The following is a 16887-nucleotide window of genomic DNA, read 5'->3' on the forward strand; positions in this document are numbered from 1 at the left end:
TATGCCTCAAACTTTCCATTTTCTAACACAACAAACCTCAATAAATCCATCAACAGAGCAAGAAACAAGGGAACTTCCCATCTGGTGAGAACCGGGCACATTCTGGGCGACTTTTTTTACCAAACTACAGCAACCAAGTGTCAAATGTATTAGCTTTCCTTAATCAGATTTAGACATATTACTTGTATTAGTTATCCCTAATCAGATTTAGATATCTTAGTTGTATAAATAGATTTGGTGTCATTGTAAATAGTTACCTTCCATATTTAGAGTATAACAGCTGTTGTAGAGGATGAAATCTGCAAATTAGCTGCATTTCAGGAGAGAATTCAGCTTGTATTATTGTTATATAATGAGGACTCTCCAGCAATAGGGAGAACACTTTTTACCCTACCAATAATCTTGTCATGGTATCAGAGCTACAATTATGATTTGCCTTTTTTGTTTTCGATCAATTCTTTTTCATCGTTCTTGTATCTGGATAAATTTCTTGTTCCTAGTTACGCTTGATCATTCTCTCAAAATCATGTATTTAGACAAGTATGACACTCTCTTGGTTCACCTTAATGGCAAAAACTATTCAGCATGGGCATTTCACTTTCAGATCTTTGTCAAAGAGAAGGATTTATGGGGTTATGTTAGTGGCACACCACTCCTACTCCTGACAAAGAAAAAGACAAGGCGAGATATGTTCGGTGGGAAACTAAAGACGCACAAATCATGGATTGGCTTCTAGGATCCGTCGATCCCAATATTATACTGAACTTTTGACCTTTCAAGTCTTCAGCCGAGATGTGGGCTTATCTCAAAAAGATATATAGTCAGCAGAATACTGCTCGTCGGTCGGTTTCAGCTAGAACATGACATAGGCAACCTTCAGCAAGATGGCCTTTCAATTTCTGAATTTTATTCTTCATTCATGAATTTATGGTTTGAATACACTAATATTGTCAATGCATTTGTATCTGCTGAAGGTCTCAAGTCGATTCGAGATGTACATGAAACTACTAAAAGAGATCATTTTTTTATGAAATTGCGGTCTGAGTTTGAAGCTACTAGGTCAAATCTTATGAATCGAGATCCTCTTCCATCTCTAGATACATGTATCAATGATCTGTTTCGGGAGGAACAACGTCTTTTCAGTCAAGACACCTTGAAAGAATAGAAATCTGAGTTAGTTTATATGTCATATGCAACACAAGGTAAACCAATAGGTAGGGATATGCGCAAAGTTCAATGTTTCTCTTGCAAAGATTTTGGACATTATGCTTCAAATTGTTCCAAAAAGTTTTGCAATTATTGTAAGAAAGATGGACATATAATCAAGGAATGTCCTATACGTCCATCGAAGAAATCTAAGACAACCTACACAGCCTTGGTTGGATGAACATCGGACATACGGCACGTAATGATATTGCTCATGTTCAACCTGTGACACCTGATATGATTCAGCAAATGATCATTTCGGCATTTCCTACTTTAGGAATTTCTGGTAAATCTTCTCAAATCACCTACTTGGTACTTTGATTATGCAGCTTCTAATCATATGACAAATGATGCTGCTTTTCTTAAAAATACAAGGAAATATTGTGAAAATATTGAAATCGGTACTGCAGAAGGAAGTCATTTACCTATTACAGCAACCAGTGATATTTCTTCCTCTCTAACCGATGTCTTTATCTCTCCTGTCCGTACCACTAACCTTATTTGGGTCAATCAATTGGTAGAAAATAATTACAAAGTGACATTTTCAAAATCTGGTTGTTTTGTGTAGGATCAGCAGTCAGGGAGGGTGATCACGATGGGGCCTAAAGTTGAACGTCTCTTTCCTATCCAATTTCCATCACCATGTCGCTCGTTTCCTATTGTTTCTTGCAATTCTTCCCATATTGATTGACATGCATTGCATAAGCGTCTAGGATACCCTAATAATGACATTCTTCGTGGTTTGTTGAAATCTGATGTACTTGGGAATAAAAAGTTATCTTCTCTTAGTTCTGTCTAATTTGATTGCAATTCTTGTAAACTTGAAAAAAGCAAAACTGGTCATATCCCATTCATCCATCGGATTTAACTCAACCTTTTGATTTAATACATAGTGGTGTTTGGGGTATGTCACCGGTTGTTTCTCATGCTAAGTATAAGTACTTTGTCACATTTATTGACGAATATAGTCATTTTACATGGATGTATTTGTTTCATCCTAAATCTGAAGTGCTCTCAACTTTCAAGATCTTTTATGCATATGTCCAAACATAATTCGACACAAAAAATCAAAATTCTTTACTCAGATAATGGGGGTGAATATATGTCTCATTTGTTTCAAGAGTATTTACAAGCCAATGGTATAATCTTTCAAAGGTCTTGTCCTTAACACCCCAACAAAATGGGATAGCTGAAAGAAAAAACTGTCATCTTCTCGATGTTGTACATACCCTTTCATTGGAATTATTTGTGCCCTCTAGGTTCTGGTGTAAAGCTCTCTCCACTGCAGTGTACCTCAATTACCCTCACCATCCTTAAATTATGTTTCACCATACACTCGGTTATTTGGTCGTATTCCATATTATTAAGGTCTTCATAATTTTGGATGTGAATGTTATGTTCACCTTACTCCACATGAACGCACAAAACTCACAACCCAGTCAACAAAATGTGCTTTCTTAGAATATCCTCTACACTATAAAGGATTTCTCTGTCATGATCCTAATTTACGACGTACTCGGATTTTAAGAAATGTAATTTTCTTGAAAAATCAACCCTTTTTTTTCTACCTATAATGATCCTCCTTCCCCTTTATTATCAGTTATACCTTTATTCACTAACCCTTCTGCAGATCCTTCATCCACTCCAGTGTCATTCGAATCTGAATATCTACCACCTAAACCATTTTTGGTGTATCAACGACGCACTAAAGTCATGCCAAAACAAGAATACAATACCAGAAATTCCAACTTCTGATCCAATTCAAGCCACTCCACCTCCTAAGCTGATTCTTTTATTGCTGATCCTATTCAAGCTGCTCCACCCCCTCAAAATGATTCCCTTGCTGATGATCCCATTCAAGAAGCAAGTTGCATCTGCCACCCGTAGACATAGCACTCGAGTGAACCGGCCTCCGGATAGGTATGGTTTTACTAATCGTGTATCATTGACAACTATTGTATCAACCGTTCCTATTACTACATCATATAAACATGCAATGAAGCATGAGTGTTGGAGGGAAGCTATTGAAATTGAGCTTCATGCACTTGAAGAAAACCAAACATGGGATGTTGTAGCGCGTCCCTAATCTGTGAAACCTCTGGACAACAAGTTTGTGTTCTTTGTGAAACTTGGAAATAGACAAGAGTACGTCATAGATAACGAAGAGACGTTTGCACCGGTAGCTAAAATGACCACTGTGCGAATTATATTAGCCCTCGCTGCATCTCAATCATGGAAATTGTCTCGAATGGATGTAAAGAACGCTTTCTTGCACGGTGACCTGAAGGAAGAAGTTTATATAACACTTCCCAATGGTATGCCTATTTCACCTAATCATGTTTGTAAACTGAAACACTCTTTATATGATTCAAAGCAGGCACCTAGAATCTAGTTTAAAAAGTTCAAATCCACTCTACTTGGTTTTTCATATAAAGCAAAGTAAATATGACTCCTCTCTTTTTTAGTAAAACACAATTACATGTATAGTTACGCTTCTTGTCTACGTGGATGATATCCTTGTCACTAGTTCTGATCTTCATGCCATTGATCGTCTTAAAAATCGGTTACCTTCTACTTTTCAAATGAAAAATCTTGGTCAGCTTCATTACTTCTTGGGATTAGAGGTACAATATCGACCACAAGCTATCTTTTTGAATCAACACAAATACATTCAAGATTTGGTTAAATTAGCCGGAATCAAGGGCTCTACATCTGTTGAAACCCCAATGGAGATTAATGTCAAATACAGCATAAAAGAAGTAGATCTACTTTCTGACCCTACTTTATATCGGAAGTTAATTGACAGCCTTATATATCTTACCATTACTTGACCCGAAGCCTTATTAGCTATCGTTATTCATATTTAGATATATTAGCTGTATTAGTTGTCCCTAATTAAATATAGATATATTAGTTGTATAAACAGATTTGGTGTCATTGTAAATAGTGACCTTCCATATTTAGAGTATAACAATTGTTATAAAGGTTGAATTCCGCAAATTAGCTGCATTTCAGAAGAGAATTCAGCTTGTATTATTATTATATAATGATGATTCTCCAGCACTATAGGGAGAACACTTTTTGCCCTACCAATAATCTTGTCACCAAGTAATACAATAGGAAGTATGAAAAGGTAAAGCATAAAACCAGAAGTATAAAAATAAGATTAATATTGTAAAGTGTGAAGCAAGAACACATTTTGATGATGTATACAACTAACAATATTATAAAGGTGTACAAACATATCATATTTTAATGTTATACTCAGTGGAGTAAGTTCATCAACATTGTTCCATAATGGATACTTTACAGAAAAATTACAAATCTAATTTAAACAAATAAAACTCCATCTTACCTTTATAGTATGCACAAGAGTGGTTGGATACATCTCATCTACATCTTGTTTCATAGCATCCATTCCTTGGAACAATTCAAAATGTGTTCCTGTTAGAAAGTCAAACCCTTCTAGATGTATATGATAAGTAATTCACGTATGTAATAATGGAAGCACTACAAATAATATGATAAGATTGTGAAGACTGGACAAATACAGATTAGCCAGCCAGGATCATAAAAGCTAAGCATGAAAAATTTAAAGGATGCAGATGGAAGTCTACTTGTTTACACTGAGACACATATATTGATGCATTGAAAAAGAGTAGCAGTAGTAAAAGTCTTAGGTCGTGTCCAAGAAAAAAGGAGGCTGTGCAAACTACAACACACGGCTGAAGAAATCAAATAACATAAGGTGGTAGAAATAAAAGAAACTATGGCAGCTCCTCCTGGATTCAAGGTAGGCTATTAGATGCAAGATTGTCCAGAAAATAAGAAAATAAATGATAGGTGATGCAAGAGCTGAGCTATGCATGTGTTTTAAAGTCTATAAAAAGCATGGCTCAGGAGCATTTGTATAATAAAAAAAAAGGAGTACTAAGTTAAATACTTGCAGAATGGAAAAATAGAGCCGAAGCTCTCATATTAGAAAACAAAGTTTGTAACCTTCTGTTGTGTTTAAAAAAAAAGAAAAGTTGTAATCTTTTGTTGGAGAGAAAAATATATAAGTGTTGTGTGTCTGTTTTATTTCTGAAATCTTGTTATAAAATATATATTATATATTATATTTGTGTTAAAAATATTGGAGCAAAATCCCATTTACGTTTCCTACAAGTGGCATCAGAGCTAAGGTTCCGTTCGTGAAAAATGGCGACGATGGTGCAACCAAATATTCCAAAATTGACGAGTACAAATTACGGAAACTGGAGTATTCAAATGAAGGTATTACTCGGTTCCTACAATAATTGGGATATTATCGAAAGCGGGTATGACGAGCCCACAGATGCAGCCGCTGAAGCAGCCCTGTCAAATGCTGAGAAGATGATTTTGAAAGAGACCCGGAAAAAAGATAAAAAGGCGTTATATACAATTATTCAAGGAGTTGACGAATCAACCTTTGAAAAAATTTCAAATGCAAAAACGGCGAAAGACGCGTGGGAGATTCTGCAGAAATCATTCCAGGGTGTCGAGAAAGTCAAAAAGGTTCGTCTCCAAGTACTACGTGGGGAGTTCGAAAATTTGAAGATGAAGAGTTCTGAAAATATTGGTGAATTTGTTACGCGTTTAAAAACGGTGACAAATGAGATGAAAAGAAATGGTGAAAGTCTCGACGATGTTCGGGTCATAGAAAAGTTGCTCCGTTCATTAACAAGAAAATTTGATTATGTTGTTACTTCTATCGAAGAATCAAAAGACTTGTCCACGATTTCTGTTGATGAGCTCGTAGGTTCTCTTCAAGCCCACGAGCAGCGAATGAACCAGTATGATGATGTAAGCCATTTGGAAAAGGCGTTGCAAAGTAAGGTGTCCATTGGTGACAGTTCTGGCAGTAGCAGTTATGCACGTGGCAGAGGTGGCTTTAGAGGTGGCTACCGTGGTGGACGAGGACGAGGAAGGCAGTCTTTCAATAGAGGCCAGACATCTGAAGGGTATCATCCATCTGGTCGTAGTCAAAATTTTAGAGGCCAAGGACGAGGCGGATATCAACAACGAGGTGATAAGTCTCAATATCAGTGCTATAACTGTAATAAATATGGTCATTTCAGTTATGAGTGTAGAGCACCAAAGGTGGAAGAAAGAAGCCATTTTGCAGCAGCAAAAGAAAACAAAGATGTTGGCACTGCTATGTTCCTCACTTACAAAGGAGACGAGGAAAGCAAGAAGAATGTTTGGTATCTTGACTCAGGGGCCAGTAATCACATGACTGGTCACAAGGAATTATTCACGGAGATTGACGACACCATCAGCGGAGAAGTTACTTTTGGTGACTCGTCAAAGATTCCGGTGAAAGGAAAAGGTACTGTCACGATCATGTCAAAGAAGGGTGAAAAGAAATATATAAATGATGTTTATTATATTCCTGCATTGAAAAATAATATTATCAGTCTTGGCCAACTTGTGGAGAAAGGATATAATATACAGATGCAGGACAATTCCCTCATCATCAGAAATCAAGTTGAGGAATTGATTGCAAATGTGGAGATGTCAAAGAATCGATTGTTTACGCTTGATATGCAAACGAATATGCAGAAGTGCTTAAAGTCGGTCATTAAAAATGACTCGTGGTTGTGGCATTTGAGATATGGTCATCTTGGATTTTCTGGCCTGAAATTATTGTCAAAAACAAAAATGGTGGACGGTTTGCCAGAAATCAATGAACCAGAAAATTTGTGTGAAGCATGTGTAAAGGGAAAACAACATCGACAAAGTTTTCCCGTTGGAAAATCATGGAGAGCCAGGAGGCCATTGGAGATTGTTCACACAGATATTGCTGGTCCATTTGATATCTCATCACTTGGAGGTAATAGATATTACCTAACATTTATCGATGATTTTAGCAGGAAAAGTTGGGTGTATATCATCAAAGAAAAGTCAGAAGCTCTTGATAAATTCAAGGAGTTCAAAGCACTGGCAGAAAAGCAAAGTGGTCATTATTTGAAGGTACTCAGATCAGATAGAGGAGGCGAGTATACTTCTAATCTGTTTAGAAGCTTTTGTAGAGCACATGAAATCAATCATCAGTTGACAACGGCCTATACTCCTCAACAAAATGGCGTTGCAGAAAGAAAGAATCGCACTATTCTTGACATGGCAAGGAGCATGGTGAAAGCAAAGCACATGCCAAGAACTTTCTGGGCGGAAGCCGTTCAATGTGCAGTTTATTTGTTGAATCGTTGTCCAACAAAAAGTGTCAGAAACAAAACTCCGAATGAAGCATGGAGTGGTAGCAAACCATCAGTTGGACATCTCAGAATTTTTGGATGTATTGCATATGCCCATGTTCCTGATCAGAAAAGAAAGAAGTTGGATGATAAAGGCGAGAAATGCATCTTTACCGGATATGACAAAAGAAGCAAGGCATACAGACTCTACAATCCCCTAACGAAGAAATTAATCATTTCTCGAGATGTTGAGTTCGATGAATCAGATTACTGGAGATGGAGCGAGGAAGAAAGAAAAGTTGTCGGCTTATTCTTTAATGGTGATGATGATGACGGTGACAACCTCAATAATGAAGATGACGGAGATGATTATCAAACTCCTCCACCAAGTCCAAATCAACAAACACCTAGATCGACACCATCCACGGGAGGAAGCAGCAGTTCAGGGGGAGCACCGAGAAAGATGCGGAGTCTGGATAATATTTATGAAGCAACAAGTCCGGTACAAACAACCTTTGATTATTCCTTATTTTGCTTAATGGCTGAATGTGACCCAGTTACATTTGAGGAAGCTTCTGAAGAAAGCAAATGGAACAAAGCCATGGATGAGGAAATTGGCGCAATCAAGAAAAATGATACATGGGAGCTCACAGATCTTCTAGAAGGACATAAAACAATTGGCGTCAAGTGGGTCTACAAGACAAAGACAAATCAGGATGGTGAAGTGGAAAAGCACAAGGCGAGGCTAGTGGCTAAAGGCTACAAGCAGCGATATGGCATTGACTATGATGAGGTGTTTGCTCCAGTTGCACGAGTTGACACCATCAGACTTCTTACAGCAATTGCCGCTCAAAATCAATGGAAGATTTTTCAGATGGACGTGAAGTCGACATTTCTGAATGGTTATCTTGAAGAAGAAGTCTATATTGAGCAGCCTCCCGGATATGTTCATAAAGGCAAGGAAGATAAAGTCTATCGGCTGAAAAAAGCATTATATGGTTTGAAGCAAGCTCCGCGAGCATGGAATACAAGGGTTGATGAATATTTTCAGAAAAATGGTTTCGTGAAGAGTCCATACGAGCATGCCCTCTATACAAAGACAAATTCAGGGGGAGATATTATGATCGTGTGCTTGTACGTGGATGACATGATCTTTACAGGAAACAACCCTGGTATGTTTGATGATTTTAAGAAAGTTATGACTAACGAATTTGAGATGACAGATATTGGTCAAATGTCATACTTTCTTGGAGTCGAGGTGAAGCAAAAGAAAGATGGGATTTTTATGTCTCAGAAAAAATATGCGGAGCAGATTTTAAAGAAGTTCAAAATGGAGGAATGAAAGCCAGTAAGCACGCCAGCAGAACCGAGCATAAAGCTCAGAGTTGATTCAACAAGGGATTCGGTAAATCCGACGTTGTTCAAAAGTTTGGTTGGAAGTCTGAGGTACCTAACTTTTACTCGTCCAGATATAATGTATGCAGTTGGATTGGTCAGTAGGTACATGGAAAAGCCGAAACAAGATCACTTCATGGCAGCTAAAAGGATTTTGAGGTACATAAAAGGTACACTTGATCAAGGTCTGTTTTACACGCATTCTCAAAATTCAAAATTAGTTGGCTACTCAGACAGTGACTATGGCGGTGACTTGGATGACGGGAAAAGCACTTCAGGCTATGTTTTTCATATTGGTTCAGCGATATTTTCGTGGTCATCAAAAAAGCAGCAGACAGTTGCCCTCTCAACATGTGAGGCGGAGTACATGGCAGCAGCAGCATGCGCATGTCAGGCTATGTGGCTAGGCTACATATTGGGCGAGTTAAATATTGCGAAGGAAGGTCCGGTTCAAATTTATGTGGATAATAAATCCGCTATTTCTCTCGCGAAAAATCCAGTGTCACACAGTCGCAGCAAACACATCAACATAAAATATCATTTTCTTCGCGAACAAGTAAATGATAAAATTATGGAGCTAGTACACTGTAGAACAGAAGAAAATTTAGCGGATATTTTCACGAAGCCGTTGAAGCCAGAGATGTTTTATAAAATGAAAGAAAAACTCGGAATGCAAAGTCGGGTTTGAGGGGGAGTGTTAGAAAGTCAAACCCTTCTAGATGTATATGATAAGTAATTCACGTATGTAATAATGGAAGCACTACAAATAATATGATAAGATTGTGAAGATTGGACAAATACAGATTAGCCAGCCAGGATCATAAAAGCTAAGCATGAAAAATTTAAAGGATGCAGATGGAAGTCTACTTGTTTACACTGAGACACATATATTGATGCATTGAAAAAGAGTAGCAGTAGTAAAAGTCTTAGGTCGTGTCCAAGAAAAAAGGAGGCTGTGCAAACTACAACACACGGCTGAAGAAATCAAATAACATAAGGTGGTAGAAATAAAAGAAACTATGGCAGCTCCTCCTGGATTCAAGGTAGGCTATTAGATGCAAGATTGTCCAGAAAATAAGAAAATAAATGATAGGTGATGCAAGAGCTGAGCTATGCATGTGTTTTAAAGTCTATAAAAAGCATGGCTCAGGAGCATTTGTATAATAAAAAAAAAGGAGTACTGAGTTAAATACTTGCAGAATGGAAAAATAGAGCCGAAGCTCTCATATTAGAAAACAAAGTTTGTAACCTTCTGTTGTGTTTAAAAAAAAAAGAAAAGTTGTAATCTTTTATTGGGGAGAAAAATATATATAAGTGTTGTGTGTCTGTTTTATTTCTGAAATCTTGTTATAAAATATATATTATATATTATATTTGTGTTAAAAATATTGGAGCAAAATCCCATTTACGTTTCCTACAGTTCCACGTGGAGCAATCCTGAGATCCATAAGTAATATTTCCGAGAAGTAAGAAAACTATTGATAGAAAAGAAGTGCGAGAATAGGAAATGAGGTCCTCAAAGTGCATGCCTCATAGAGGCGGCCTAGTAGCTAAAGGAAAAAAGAGAAGACGGAATCATAGAAATTCAGAAGGAAAACAAGTATACTTAAAGTTCACAAGTTTCCGTTAAAGATAAGCAAAACTATCTACATATTCATGCAAGACAGAATAATAAGTAAAACAAAATAAATAATTTGATCCAACAAACTTCAAAGGGCTACACATATCTAGGGCCAATTCTTTGGCCAGGAATAGTTAAAGAAACACTCTTCCGACATGAAACCACTTGATTAACTGGCTCAAATCACAACCTAAGCATCTGCCTGACATCAGATGATTGTTTTACTAGAGTAAACTGAAATCCAAATAAGTTGCACAGCAACCAAATGGCGAAAGCCACGAGTGGGCAAACCGACCAGATCAAACACGCTCACTGTTTCATCTCTTTTTTTAAAGAGTGCAGCGTCATTGCTTATCCTGATTATAAAATGGATATAGACTTTTAGATTAATACTATTTACGTAAAATATTATATTGGAATTTAATCTTGGTGCTGTTGCCATTTTAAAGCCTGGCCAATTAAAGCCATTAGCCGGGAGGGAGGAATTACAGATACTTCTGCTGCAAGAACTGCAATTGTAGCAAAATAACGTAGGTCAGCAAAATACAAAAAATGCTTGAATAAAAAACATGTAAAAAGCAGAAACGGAACATATTATGTATACTTATTGCAAGGCAAAGTGAAATTTTATTGGTGTGGACTCTCTGAAAGCTTTCTATATCTAAAAGCGAAACTTGTACAGATTAGTATCCAAACTAGTTTTGCAAACTAAAATAGCCAAATACTTCCAAAGATTTATGTTGCAAGTAAATAATAATTCCTTTGCAATTTCAAAGTTGCTGACTTGCCGCCATCACTTCACTCATCCAGAGTTATAAGGGGATTTCACGATCCTAAAGTACTCCAGAGCGTGCAAATTTCTGAGCTACTCCTAATTAACTTAGTTGAGAAAATTGTTCAGCTTACATAAAAAAATTATTCTCCATTTCCTGTGAGACAAGGCAACTTTTCTAAATTCTTTATGGCTACCGTGGTGCCTTGGCATTCTGTGCCTTCTCCATATAACAGATTGAAGAGATACACTCTGTTGATCCCCTTTATTAGAATATTAAATTTACTTGATATGAGGTGAGCTCGCCCTTTATTCCAAGTCCGCATCATCTTGAAACTATACATATATTCTTTAATTAACACTTTCAACAGAAATAACTCAATGAAAGCTTAATCGTCAAGTAATATATTAATAACAGTAGTCAGAATACAATGACTATAAAACAATAAATCAGACAGTATATTAATAAGGTTTTGGTCAGAATAAAAAGACTACGAAACAATTAAAAAACATTTGTCAGGTAATGTTTTAATAAGACTAGTCAGATTACAATAAAATAATCAAAAAGACATTTTACATTATGAAGATAATGGTGTTCTCCAAGTACAGGTCTAAGCTCTGCACTGCTTTTCTATAATAACGTCAAAGCTTAATCAAGAAACCTACTGAGCTTGGCAGGCAAACACCCAACCTCTTAGACAGTAAACTTTTGGTGAAAATCTAGAGCATCTTACATAGACACATTTAATTTCAGACAAAATATCAATTGACACTCTCAAGTCTCAAGTGAACATTGAAGCAAAATTTTTGAAACTGGAATAATGTCCAGTTTATAATAATTAGACGTAAATTAATTGTTAATCGTTTACCATAAATAATGTCCGAAGTCAAAATAGGAAAAGTTTAATGAAACGGAAGGAGCAGTGATTAAAAAGATAAGCAGTGCGAAATGCAAGGCAGAGGGTGAGCCACTGCGTTCTGATTGTGAAAACAATAAATCTAGTTTGAATATAGCTGAAAGAAAAGGAAAACAGAGACACGACTTAACACCTTATAAAAAAAAGGTTAAATATCAAAGTGGTCACTTATCTGCAGAGTATATATTAAAAAACTAATCCAAGTTATTGGGGACTCATTTGTACCATTTAAGTTGCAAGTAATGACACCGTTAAATTAAAAAATGGATTTGACGGAAAGAAGTTGACATCGGCGTCGACTCAATTTTTAGATGGTAATTACAATTTACACTCAACATGTAGTAACTAAGACCAATTAACAATTATATTTAATTTAAATAATATATTAATTAACAGTAACATTTAATGTAACATGTATAATTAATTTGGGTATTCTCCCCTCTTCAATAAATTTTTAAAATCATTGAAGTAGCACTCATTTACAAAATTGGAAAAATTCTCTTAAATAGATATAAAATAAAATATCAATTATTACAAAATTCTTATTACCTATTTCATGAAAATAAGGGAGATAATGTTGTTCCGAAGAGGATGAAAGAAGATTGAGTTAATATAATTAATAATTTTGGAAAGTAAGCACGTGATGGAATTGAAGTATTCAAATTAGATTTTAATTAATATATAACTATTTCTTTTAGGTTGTAATAATTAAGAGTATGCTAGAACAATTTTACAATTTTGCATAATTTTGTAGATTTGAAATTATTAAATAATTTTTTTTGTATGCAATATATATTGATAAATCTTGAAAATTTTAAAATTTAAAACCAATATTTCATAATTAAATAAAAAATTGTATTTTCTCTAAATTAAAGAAGAAAGAATATATGTAAACATAAAAACCAAATATTTAAATTTTAACAAAATTAAAAATAATTCGCAAAAAATAAAAAATTTGAAAAATTGATTTACATTCAATCTATATATTTATTCAATCAAGATGTATAGAAAATCACTACTTACATACAGATATACCACACAGGTGTCAGCATATGCTTAATAAGTGAACAATATGTAACTTTTCAGATGCTGACTCGTGTCACTGAATCCTACTCCCCTTACATTTAACCAACTCCCGTTACATTTAACGTTTTTCGTCAAGTACACGTGTTTGACTAACGACAATATCATTACTTGTAACTAAAGTAGTGCAAACGAGATCCCGATAAATTGAATCTGTTTTTTGATATATGTCTTTCACTCTGGTGACCATATTGAGATTTAACCTTATAAAAAAATCCAAAGTAATTATTTAAATAATAATACATACAGGCTACAGCAGTATCGAACTACTTAAAGATTATCAGTCATGCAGTACTATTGATTAGATAAATTCATGTATGGTCATGGTTGTAATATATATACACATATGTAGCAGGATTACGATAACATCCCATTAAAGATTGACTAATATATAAAAGGAAAGCATGATAAATATGATAGAAAACTACAGTTGTCTGGGAAAGATTTTCAATAATACCTGGATTGACTAGTAAACAGACTTGAGCAAACATCCTTACCTCGTGGGGATCAAAATAAGTTCGCACAAGAAAATGTTCAAGCCGCAAGTATCTTTCTGGCTGCTCCTATTTCCTGACACCCATCGCCTGGGTTTGCCTCAGTATAGACCGAGCAGTGTCCATTTCTCCAAGTTCAATCATTTCTAAGACAATCTACAACAATATAAACACAACGAGATAGTTAGCCACCTCCTGTCCACCACTAGAAAAAAGAATGAGACCTAAGTATATACTTAAAACAGTATTATCAAGCTAACCTGCTACCAAGATTGAATTTCGCACATATTAAAAAGGCATCTAGTGACTTAGATGGCAACTGTCAAGATGTTTTATTCTAAAGATAGTAAGAAATATCCGATTATACAAGGCAGAGATACGTTATACCCAAAAAGATGATTGTGAAAAGGTGGTAGCTTGAGTTTAAGAAGACAAAGGACAAACAGAACACAAATACGCAGTTTGTAAGTTTGTAACCTGTCAAGTCGAACCCTTGTCAAACTAAGGTTTCTTAGACTTCGAGCCAGTTCCAACTACCTAGACCTATCACAAATTTCCGCTGACCGACTTTCATAAATACAGTCACACTCAAATATCTAAACAATATACACAATTCACCCACACTTTCTCATGACATCTGAAAGTACAATAGACTTGGCATTTATAGGAAGTCTAATGTATTGATCCAAGTGTAAGTACACACCCCAGCATTTAGAAAGAGTAAAGGTTGATTTTGTCTATGAGTGCTAAGAATTTAAATATATGAAACTATGCCATGAATATACTTGTATAGCACTGGGAGCAGATCGTCATATTTTTCCTGATCAGTCACCTGTTCATACATCTTCTAGTTTCTTTCTAGGAAGCTTGAGTTGTGACAATTGTGGTAATATTGCATCCCCCCTACCACTGTTGATATCAGAAACAAATGTCTCGAGGATGTCTACTGTATTCAGAGAAACCTGACACTCACTTCGTATTGTCTGAAAAAATTGGTGTAATGAGTTGTCCTTACAAAATTGAAGAATAGTCTCAATTACACTGCATTAAACAACATAAAAAAACTTAAAACAGATTCCTTATTGTGATTGTCTTGTGCACGCATTACACAATACAAGGCGTAAACAAGGAGACAAAGGATCACAGAACCATTTTTTATCAACCAACTAACAGGAAGAAGAAAATAGTTCCAGACAATTGTCATAGCTTGGCATTTGGATGTTATTATATGGTAACTAGTAACTATGCTTGATTTAAACTTATTATTCTTAAACCTTAAAATTTAAATTCAAAAATAATGATGTTTTAAGTTATACTATATGTTAAATCTAGTAAATATAAGTTTGTCAACTATTCTTCTCTGGCATTGAGACTGGACCTGGCGCCATAATAATTATTCTCTGGCATTGAGACTGGACCTGGCATAATAATAATAATAATAATAATAATAATAATAATAATAATAATAATAATAATAATAATAATAATTATTATTATTATTATTATTAAACCAGTAAAAGATGCCATTCCTTCCCATCTTACTCTACAGTATCCATATAAAAATTGAATGCAATGGATAATGTTAGCCCCATATAGTACATAATCAATCATACATTATTCTTGGATAATAGGAATGCAAGTTATGATCAAGTTCAAATCTTTTTTCCATAATGTTAAACCAACTCGAAACGACATTCAAATACTTGCAACTTAAAAGAAAATTAACAAGAGGCATGTATAATACTATTATCCCAGTGAATGTATGGATGTGAATTATGTGATTAGTCAAAGCATTACAGTAGAAAAGAATCATATAACAAACAATAAAAAAGAAGGGTGGCTTAATTATTAATTTGTTGAATAAAATTAGAAAGAGAAAGCAAGAAATATATAAAGAGAGGGGAGATTACTCTCGAGCTTCGATTTCTAGACCACACATATCCAATAATTGTGTGTGCGCGTGGGTGATGTTTAAAAATACCCATTTTTGGGTGCAATAACTGAAAATACCCATTTTTAGAACACATAACTGAAAATACCGTTTTGGTTACGCATTTTATAATTGGGTAAGTGTAATATACATTTGAGAATTGAGTATTTAAGAAAATTATTAGAGATATGCATTTGTAGTTTGGGTATTACAATTGAGATATGCATTTGCCGACAAATGCGTATCTTAAAAATAAATTGGATACCCATTTGACAAATGCGTATCTAGTACAAAACAGAATATTCAAATGGCAAATGCGTATCCAAATTGGTATTTTCAGCCATCCACTTCCAGAATGGGTATTTTCAGTCATTTATACCAAAAAATTGTTATTTTTAACATTTTTTCTGTGTGCGGAGCGAAGGGCCGTCGACTATCCCAAGGTTTAACCGAACAACATGCCAGTTTCCATATGTACAACGGGCTCATAATAAATGTCCAAAATATTATTTTTGGAAATTTTAAAAATTATAATTGAAAATGTCATTTCACCACCGACTAGAGCTGTCAAACAGATTATTTAGATAAGGACAATCATTGGATTCGAATACAGATAATATCCGTTTTATTTCGGATACGGATAATATCCGTTTTATTTCGGATACGGATAATATCCGCTTTTTCTCAGATACGAATACGGATATTTCGGACGAATATCGGATTTTTTGAATTTTTTTGTTGCCCCTACCATTTTGAAGATAATTATAGAACATTTTCTATGATTAAATACACATAATATATTTATATATGTATAAAGTAAGTGTACAATATATATAAAATTTGTATAAACGTATTATTTAATACATTTATACACACTGTAAACTAAAAAAATAAATTTTAAATTATATATAATTTTATATTTATATAATTTAAATATCATATATGTATTTAGTTTCGGATTCGAATATCTCGAATTTGGATACGAATAAGATCCGCTTTTTCTCGGATACGGATAATATTCGCTTTTTCTTGGATACGGGTGCTGATTTTTTGGACGAATATCGGATTTTTCGAATTTTTTTGATAGCCCTACCACCGACTAACATCCTGCAGCATTTTCTCCCTTTTATCAATCAATCAATATCAATCAATCAATCAATCAATATATACGTATATAAAATAGAAGACGGGGGCGTTTAGGGGACACATCTTAAATCGCCCCATTCTATTTTTCTAATTTTCTCAATAATTATC

At 34.9% G+C, this 16887-nt stretch overlaps 1 pseudogene; it reads right to left on the reverse strand.

Annotated features, from left to right (window-relative positions):
* LOC141718457 (suppressor of mec-8 and unc-52 protein homolog 1-like) overlaps positions 1–15642 on the reverse strand; it is a 47199-nt pseudogene extending 31557 nt beyond the window's left edge.
* Positions 15643–16887: the final 1245 nt, after the last annotated feature.

This window comes from Apium graveolens, chromosome 4 (assembly GCF_009905375.1).
Source record: "Apium graveolens cultivar Ventura chromosome 4, ASM990537v1, whole genome shotgun sequence".
Lineage (NCBI taxonomy): Eukaryota > Viridiplantae > Streptophyta > Magnoliopsida > Apiales > Apiaceae > Apium > Apium graveolens.